The sequence below is a fragment of the Bidens hawaiensis genome, unplaced genomic scaffold (assembly GCF_021521415.1).
Source record: "Bidens hawaiensis isolate Kalapana, Puna unplaced genomic scaffold, B.hawaiensis_p1.1 tig00001685_1, whole genome shotgun sequence".
Lineage (NCBI taxonomy): Eukaryota > Viridiplantae > Streptophyta > Magnoliopsida > Asterales > Asteraceae > Bidens > Bidens hawaiensis.
In genome coordinates, this window is record NW_027491095.1 from 2,546,072 (window position 1) to 2,556,750 (window position 10,679).

At 31.4% G+C, this 10,679-nt stretch overlaps 1 pseudogene; it reads right to left on the reverse strand.

The window, feature by feature from the left end:
- Window positions 1-924: 924 nt before the first annotated feature.
- LOC143593245 (mitochondrial uncoupling protein 5 pseudogene) lies at window positions 925-2,159 on the reverse strand (annotated as a pseudogene).
- Window positions 2,160-10,679: the final 8,520 nt, after the last annotated feature.

Consider the following 10,679-nt stretch of genomic DNA (forward strand, 5'->3'; position numbering starts at 1 on the left):
CAATTACTAAAGTTTGAACTCGACTCATGAGTAATGTTGAAAGCTCAGGTCAAACCTGTTTGCTATATATTTATTGCTTTAATTTCTTTTTATTTGTATAGGCTCGTGACCTTAGGTCATATTATACCTAGGCTCATTTAAGCCTTAGTCGATTCAAGCCTTTATAAACTGATTGTAGATAACTGGCGAGCAGCTCGTTTACATGTCAAGCACTCGAGGGGCAATTGTGTAATTTTATTCCTCCCAGGTTCTAATCATGCTCCAAAATATCCAGCCACAAAACTTGGACCATTGCATCATGTAATTGATGAGGTTGTTAAAGGGTCCATCGAAGAGGGTCCCTGCATTTGTGAGGTGTGACTCATTGACCTGTTCATACTTGTCTTCTTTCCACTTAACTCTCTTTACTTGTATGCTACCCTACAAAAATTAAAAAGAGAAAAAAAAGAATAAAAAAACAAAAACAAAAGAAGACAGAAGCATAACAAAAATTCTTGGTACCTTTAAATTTTAATCCTAAATAATTGACTTTATTCATAGCTAATTGATTAAGAACAAGTGTAAGGGATTTATTTTTGGATTTCCTCTTTTGAATGCATGAAAAAATACAATCAAGAAAAAAACAATTAAGTTACATCAAAGTATTTGTGTATATTCTATACTATTTTTAAATGAACTTGTAATTTTGTATATTCTTGTCGTTTTTGTGCAATTACTTTACTATTTTTAAATGAATAATAGTTTATTAGAAAAAAGTATCTACATAGTCACATCTACAATCAACTTAAGATTAAAAAAAAAAAAATCAAACCGCACCATCAAACTTTTGTTGGTTAATTTCAACTAATAATTGTCACACTTTAACCTTTTAAATATCTCAAATCATTTCATAGTAAAAGTAATATAATGACCAAAAATAAAAGATATGTGAATCTTAAATAATATTTTTTGCCACTTCAAATAATTTCTTATTTTATCAATATCACAAAAAATATCTCACAAAATTAACTTATTGTCTTTCTCATAATAATATAACCATCCACTTTCCTAAATAAATCATATATCGTCATCAACTAAACTAGAAATCCTTGAACAATTTCCGAACTTGTTCAAGTGTGACAAAGAGAACGATAGTAAACGGTCCCTGCCTCGATATCGTAGGAATAAACCCTTTGTAAAGCGCCATCGGGCCTTCGGACTTTATAGTTTGCAGGGCACAGTCCACCGCACCTGAGTACGGTGGAGCCTTGCCACGCTCCCACTTCATATTCATAACCCTGGTTTTAATAACATCAATAGGGTTCGTGACTACAGAAGCCACAAACCCTGCAGCAAAACTCGCTGTCACGTGGGTCCCAAGCCCATCATTCATCACCCCATTATCTAATATTGTTTCTTTGATCTGATCATAAGATGCCAACTGTGACGCGGTCACCAACATAGCGCGGTTTACCGTAAGCGATGAGCCACGCCATAAGCTACCAACCCCCTCGTTTTTCGCCATTTGCGATATAGCGTCGACCACGCTTTTATAATTCCTACGCTGCGCTGCCGGGAGGCGCCCGTCCGCCTGCATGCGAACCATCGCCACGTCAGCCGGGTTCCCAACCATCGCCCCGATACCCCCAGCGATCAACCCGGAACCGATCTTCTTCCACAGCTTCATGGTTCCTGTTTCGGGATCCGTCCATTTATTCTTCATCACGTCGTATAGGCCCATGCGAGTCGTGGAATAAAGAGTCTGGCGAAGCATGGTGGCGGAGACTCCAGAAAACAAAGCAGCTGCTCCGTCCTGCTGGATGATCCGCATCCCCACAGCAACGGGTCCCATGCGTGGGGGCGCGTTGACAGGGATGTTGGCACCCAGCTGGGCTGGAGCAGCGCGTACAGGGGAGTTTTCCCCCTGTAGCTGCATCCGGACCTTGATGAGATCAAGAGGATGAGTTGAACATCCCGCGACTATCGACGCGATGCCGCCTTCAACGAAACCTTTTAATCCCATTATTATTATTATGGTGATAAAAAAGCCAAAGGAATTGAATGGGATTGTTAATGAAAGTGAATAGGGTTCATGTGGGTGGAGATTAAAATGGAGGAAAAGTGGACAACGTTTGGTATGCGAATCATGTGCTAGAAAGAAAGAAAGAAAGAAAGATCGAGGGATGAAATAATGGTTTTTTTTGGGGGAAAGTTGAATAAGTATGGGAAACATATATACGACTTCATTAAGAAATTTGGTATTTGCATCCCTTATATAAATTGATGATGCTGACATTTTTGGTAATAATCTTTATTTATTTTAAGAGACTTTTAGGGCGTTTGCTAGATGTCACGTTTAATATAATTAAAGCGGCGTATGATTTTCGCTTTGATTTAATATATCTGTGTGACCTAATAAAAATAAGGTGGCCTAACTTGATATCTAGTTTTTGGTGGACTAACCTTTCATTCAACATTCAACTATTAGATAGATGCACACTAAATTGGTAGAATGAAAACATATATGAGCTAAGCAATAGGTCTTTAAAGGTTATTCTTTAATAATCTGCAATGTCTTATTCGTAACCATATCCATTGCTAACATACGGGTGTACCATTAAAGAAGTTTGTAGTGTCATTAATTTCGTTTTAGTGATTTTTCATAAAGATTACATCATATTTAGATAACATGACAAAGTCATTTTATCAGGTAATATACATCTAAACTCATGAATATCACTTTATCACATTGTCTCGAGCTTTCTTAATTGTCTTAACATTATTTCCGGGAAATATTTTATCACAAATTATGTGCTTAATTTGTCATCCTTATTGGGTTATAATCATACTATCATGCAACGTGAGGCCGGATTAGTATATTGATTTTGAACAACATTTTTGTGAACACGTAGTATAATGTATCTTCATGATACAATGATCTTCCATGAATCCGGCCTTACACGTCTACAAGTTTCGATATGTCTAATGTGCCCCTCATCTCACATCTTCATACAATGATCTTCCATGAATCCAGTCATACGAGTAGCTTAATTATTAATTCATTTGTTTTGTTGTGATATTATTGGTGCACTCTATATATGGCATAAGCCCATAACATAAGCATGAGTATGAGCCATGTCATCCATGGTATGGACATTCTTATCCCCTTGGAGATCATTGTCAGGTTGTAGGAATTATTATATTCCAAGCATAAGCATGGGCGTGCTTGTCGGTGTATAGGAATTAGTTAGTCATCAGGGCCGGCTTGGCATTAGGGTGATATGGGACCGGCTAGGACACTTAATTTTCGGGGGCACAAAATTATTTTTTATATATATTTATATGAAAAAAATTATGTATATTTAATGTTTTACGTTAATTATACAATAATTAGGTTGGTTTAGTGGTAAAGGGGTATGACTTCCAATCAAAATGTTGCAATATCTAGTCTCACTTGAGACATTTTTAAGTTTATTTTATACACAACCTAAATCATAACAAGTAAGCCCATTTAAAATTTTAATTGTTTAAATCAAACATAAAGCTCATTTACATAAGGCCTAATTTTTTTTATTTTTTATTTTTATTTTTTGCTTATAATATTTCATTACTTGTTAGCATCTACGGGCCTTTTTATTTCGGCTCGACCGAGACATATAAATTCTCGGAGACGGCCCTGTTGGTCATAACACCATTCATAGTCTTTGTTTCGTATAATATTACCCACACCCTTATTCCAAACCATTCTACAAAGGTTCCTTAGTCACCATTCAAGTAATCGAGTGTATTATATTGATCGATATGTCTCTGTTTAAGCTGACACACATATTCGTTGTGATACCTATATCACTTAAATGTAGTGGCACAAAGGGATGGTTTAGCAATCTTATGTTTTACCATTAAAAGATGTCTAATTGATTCAGAGGTAACTTTGAATTATTTAGCATATTTCTGAAACTTAATCATCATCATAAACCATTAAAAGCTGTATTGTTAGTGAATCATACATACTCTAATTTTTAAAAATGCTGCTTAACAAATTTATTTTGTGTCTTTTTTTACATTCATACCTAACATATATTATCATATAAAATGAACCACAAATATAAATATATGTGTTAATTAAATACGAAAAATGAGATACGCATATGTTTATAACCAAATGTAAATGTACAAAAAGGAGAAAAAAAACTGTACGGTTTGTCCACGATTTAACCATACATCGAGAGACTATCCCTTGCAGAACAAAATCACTTCAACAAGGAGACCGGTCGATGCAAGTTCAACTATGCACTTCAAGAGAGAGAGAATGGATATTAGGGATGATAATGAAACTTAAACTCGAAACTCGAATTATTTGGGACGAGTATGTTTTTGGATAATCGGGTATGGGACGGTGTATGAGATTACCTTTGAAATTTTCGCGGTATGGGATATGGTGAGAGAATCGTCTACCTGACACGATTACCCGATAACATATATCCATTTACCCGATTGTATCCTAGACATGATTTTCTTTCTTTTTCTATTTATGTTGTGTGTGTGTACATATATATATATATATATATTATATTTTTTTTAAGTATATATACCGTATTTGTTTCAACAATATATATATATACTAGTTTTTATCCCCGGTATTACGGGGGTTGTTTTATGTTATTTGTTTTTGATATTTATTTATTTTTTGAACTTTTATTTTTTTATTGTATGGAAGTTAATAATATACTTATGGTTTGATGATAAATTGTTTCACAAATAAATGAGATGTTATAACCCGGTTTAAAAATTATATGGATTTGATGAGACCCAAGACCCGTTTATTTTTTTTACTATAAAATTGGTTTTTTAATTATAAATAATATATATTTTAAATAAATCATATATTAAATTTTAACATATCCCTACATTTTAGGATTTTTATATTAAATATTTGGTGAGATTAGTTTTTATTTTAATGAGATGTTATAACCCGTTTAAGAAACATCTGGGTTTGATATAACTCATACCCATGAATTCGGGTCAAATGCATGAGAAGTCTCCATTTAAAAATCAAGCAAACCTGGTGACTCCAAAAAAGGGGGAAGCGACCACATCGCGACACATAAGATTTTTATATTTTCGTTTATATATATTATATATATATATACTAGTTTTTATTCCCCGTATTACGGGGGTTGTATTTCTTTTTCGTGTCTAATATTCATATTTTTTTTTGCATTTTAATTTTATTTATTATAAAAAAGTTAGTAATATACTTAAGGTTTAATAATGAAATAGTTTCACAAATAACTGACATGTTATAACCCGTTTAAAAACTATGGGTTTGGTGAGACCTACGACCCTATTTTTGCTTATTTTTTTTACTATAAAATTGTTTCTTATTATAAATAATATATTTTTCTTAAAAAATTAAATATTAATATTTAGTATATCCCTATTTTTATAGGATTTGCATATCAAATACTTAGTGAGATTTATTTTTAGAATAATAAGATGTTATAACTCGTTTAAGGTTATCTAGGTATGGTGAGACCCATACCTCGAATTCTATTTAAAATGCATGAAAGTCTTCATTTACAAATAAAACAATATGGTAGCTTGAGTAAATGTAAGAAACAACCATAGAGCTTTTAAATGTTTTGTTTATTTACGAGGGTTGTTTTATATTATTGGTTTTTAATATTTATTTATTTTTTGAATTTTTATTTTTTTTATTGTATGAAAGTTAATAATATATATATAGGGTTTGGATCAAATACAAATGAATACTTGATTTTCACGTTTAACACGTTAATTTCATTTGTACGTTAACCCTCCCATATATATATATATATATATATATATATATATATATATATATATATATGATTTGATGATAATTGTTTCACAAATAAATGAGATGTTATAACCCGGTTTAAAAGCTATATGAGTTTGATGAGACCCAAGACCCGTTTATTTTTTATATTATAAAATTGATTTTTTAATTATAAATAAGATATATCTTTTTTAAATAAATCATATATTAATTTTTGGTATATCCCTACTATTTAAGATTTTTATATCAAATATTTCGTAAGATTAGTTTTAATTTAATGAGATGTTATAACCCGTTTAACCTATATATGGGTTTGATTAGACTCATACCCATAAATTCGAGTCAAATGCATGAGAAGCCTCTATTTAAAAATCAAGGAAATCTGGTGACTCCAAAAAAAGGGGAAACGACCACATCGCGACACGTAGAATTTTTATGTCTTCGTTTATATAGATTATAGATAGGGTAAGGATATTAAGAGAACTCTTTGTAAATTGAGAACATTGAGAAACCATTTTGAAGCACTAAAAAAATCTCTAAAAACTATTTAAAAAAATCATAAAACAAAAAGTAACAAAAATTTTAAAAAGGTAAAAAACCAAAATTCTTATATTTTATTCCGGTTTCATAAAAAAAAACTTCGTATTATACTGATGTGTATAATTTTATTTAATATTTAGTTACGTAATGTACACATATATACATTATCATTTATCTTAAATTATATATATATGTGTATAAAAAAACATGTATAAAATTAAAAAAAAAAGCATTATACATATGAATATATTTTGTTAAACCGATATTTTATTCAATTTTTATTTTTTTATAAAACCGGAATGAAAAATAATTTTTTTTGATTTTTTACTTATTCTATTTTCGAGTTTTTTTTTGTTTTATAATTTTTTTATTTTTTGTTAAAAATAGTGTTTTTGTGGTCTAAAATCACATTATCCTAATCCTGTATGTATATACCGCACACGGTTTTCTTTCTTTATTTTTTAAAACTGGTTACTGTTTTTGTATATACCCGATACATACCCGACAACTCGACAAGGAAACCTCTATACAAATCGCGGAGTTAATCACATTGCGGTGTTCTGAAAACTCATCCCAACTTCGTGGTTTCGACTTAACATCACGATTTCGACGCTAGCAAGTCGGATGTTGAGGATTAATTTAATCTTTTTTATGATTTTAGTATTTTAATTTTATTAATGAGTTTTTAAGTTTCGAAAAACAGTATCGATTTCTATATAAATTGATTACCTTTTTGCTTAGTATAAAGTAAACTTAGTGTGGAAATTTTGAGTTGATGATTATGGGAAGGTGACATCCGGGGCAGGAGAGATTGCCTCGATTCACATTTATAATTAATAAATATTTAGGTAGTGTTTGGTATGCATGAATGATATGAGGAATGGAATGATTCATTACGTGAGAAAGAAGAAAATGGTGTTTGGTTGCTTAATGGAATGGAATCATCCATTACACGTGGAATCTCATTCCATAAAAAACCATTCATTCTCACATCCTTTTTTTTCATTTCATTCGTCCCCCACCCTACTTTCTCAACACCACCACCACCTAACAACAACAACAACCACCACTACCATCGCCACCACCACCACTGATCTCCACCGCCGCCGTCGCCACAACCTCCGCCACTGCCACCACTACTAGCGCTACAGCCGCCACCTGACCATAACCGCCACCATCACTGTCGCTGCGCGCCTGACCACCTCCTCCGTCGTCACCACCGTACCATCGCTATCACTACCAATGCTACCACCGCCACCACCACCATCATTTTCGTCGGCGGAGCTACAACCATCGTTGCCATTTGAGGTTTTTTTTTGTAAAAAAATAAATATATTTTGAGATAAAAATGTTTTTATTATTTCTATTTCATTCATACAATTTTTTTTTTATACAAAACAACATAAAGTAATTATTTATTTTATTTTCATGGATTAACCAAACAAGACATAGAAATGATAATGATCCATTTCATGTCCTTATCCATTCTATTCATTTTCTCATTCCATTTCATCTCCATTCCATTACTTCCAACCAGACATACTAACATACGTATTCAATAACGCATGCTTCTTAATAGTTGTATATAACACAAAAGTAAAAGTTTATAAAATAGTTCTGTTCCTTTTCTTTTTGTAATCTGGCATATGCTTAGGAAATACAGACAAAAAATGATATCACTCTATTAAATAAGTTTAAGTTTATAAATTTAAGTTAGTATGAAAATCACATATTTTAGGTCATAAATATAATTCCGCCTCTAAACTATACATAAAGGCGATTTAATATTCATTTCTCTTCACATCATTTTAAATTTTTAATGAATACGTTAACTTAAATCCTTATCATTTATGCTATAGTAATTAATATTCTATCAAGGTTTTCGGCTTCTGGTTTTTTAAATCTACACTATTTTGTTCGTTAAGCATATTTTGTAATCCATGCCCTTTAATAAATTTTATATTAGTTTGTGTATTCATACCGAAACAATTTCAGTAATATCGAAATTATAATAATTGACATGGAGACACAAACTTATTTATCTATTGAGCGTTCAAGTAATTAAGTTATGCAATTATCAAATCCATAATATATTTACATATATATTCAAGAAAAGTGTTAAATTTGTTTAATTTAAATTTCATTTCATATAAGAATTAAAGGAGTATGAATAGTTATACAGTTTATTTAGTTAACATCACATATTCACATCAACTTAAATGGATAGGGCTTGTATCTATTTGGGCTTGTGGTCTAACCCAACGTATGAAACAGCCCGCCAGGGAGATAATCAACGAGGATTGAGGACCATCAAAAGTGTGGGTGTTGTTGGTTTTGACAAAACGAAGGCAGCCCGAAGAATACATATGCTCTAATCGTATATTTGAATGATGGAGTTGTGAGTTGTGATAATGTATTACATGCATTTAAGCTGATACTTATCAAATGAACCCTGTAAGTCAGTTAGTTGAATCACTCTAATATCCTACACTCTTCTAATCGAATCCTAATGAAATCACTCTAACCTCTTTGGAGGCATGCACCATGAATATGTGAAGAACCTAATCTTGATTTCTTGAAGTTGGATCACTGAATACTAAAAGGTTAGCTTGATCAGGTTAATTATATTTATCATTTGATGAAATAGTGGATTCTACGAAGATTCAAATATGATACAGTTTATAATAGCATTCAACACATCAAACTTATGTTATTTGATTATATAATTTAACATTTCGCTTAACTTTGGTGTAGTAGAAGGTTCAAAAAATGCAAAATTGCTAGGACCGAATGGTGTAATAATTCATTATTGTATTTGTAACTTTTATTTTTTCTTTTTTCTTTTTCTAGCTTTTTGCTATAGATATGCTTGTAAAAGTTCAATTAACTCAATTTATCTAACTCAAGTAACTCGAAATTTGATTTATAAAAAAACCCTTAATTTCTATCCAAAGTCCACAACATTACTATTAAATCACCTCCCGCCTCATACACCTCATATCTATGGTTATTTTAACATTGTCTCACACAACCCTGTCACCGTGGTGTTTTCACCAGGATTACACCGAGAGTTAGTTTGGGATTTGAAATTACAAAATGCAAAACTGGAGCCATTTAGGTCACATTCACGATGAGTGTTTTGCCCAATCTTTCATCTCTGCGGTATAGAACTCTGGACTTTCCGCTCTGTTTTCAAGTTTTGTTTCCATTTTCAACTTAGATCAGTTTAGTAATTCAAAAGGACATTATTGATGCAAATTAGTATTGATAACAAAACTTGTTTATATTAAGAAGATATTTACTAATTGAGTTCAACCATCATAATAATATGTAGTGCGAACCATATAACGGTTAGGAAAAAAAAAGCTCACATGGTTGTTCGTATACAAAGTAAAAGTATACTATCGTGTTTAGTTAGTATGGCGTTTATTAGTTTGCATTTACGAATAGCTAGTTATTGTTAGCTCGCTTGATGTCTAAAACTATGCCGGCCTATTTTCTATTTGGTATTATAAAGACGGATGTAAGTGATGATGAAATACATTTCACTTTCATATATTTCTCTCATTATAAATAGTTTAGGTTAGATTAGATTAATGAGATTTTCGTCGGGATATAAGAACTGCGCAGTTTAAGATGCAGCTCAATCCAAATTCCAAGTTACAAATTAGATGTTGACAATAAATTTTATAAATCAAAACAACAAATCATACATAGTTAACAAAGAAAAATGCAGCTTTGAAAGAAGACTAGCAATGATGATGGATATAGGGTAAACTCAAATAAATTAGAGTAAATTATACTGATTATATAGTTAATTTAATTAATAGTCCGGCATAATTTATATCTCTTATCATTATCTTTGCTTGAGATAAGTATATTTGCTATATGAATATCGTTTCCATGACATTTGTTCATAGTTTTAGATTCGTCAGATATACTTAATGAATTATCTGTATCAGATAGAGATAAGTATACATGGCATCATAGTTTTTAGATTCGTCACCCTACATAATATATTCATTTGGCTTGTTTTTGTGTACAGTTACAACTTTGTTCTCTAAAAAACGAACTTCTCATTCTTAGAATATTCTCTCTCTTGTCCGATTATTTACTTCATGAATCCACAAAATACTTTAATCTGAAAGCAAAATTACATGATTCGGTAACCTATCTTGAAATGTGAAATAAAACATACGCTCATACACTCTCTACGCTTCTTAAAAGGAACCTACTTACTATGTTACTAAACCGAGTAATTATAACAAAACTTGATGATAAATATAAGAAACGCTTATAGAAATATACAAATACAATAACAAAATGATGCAATCATAAAGTA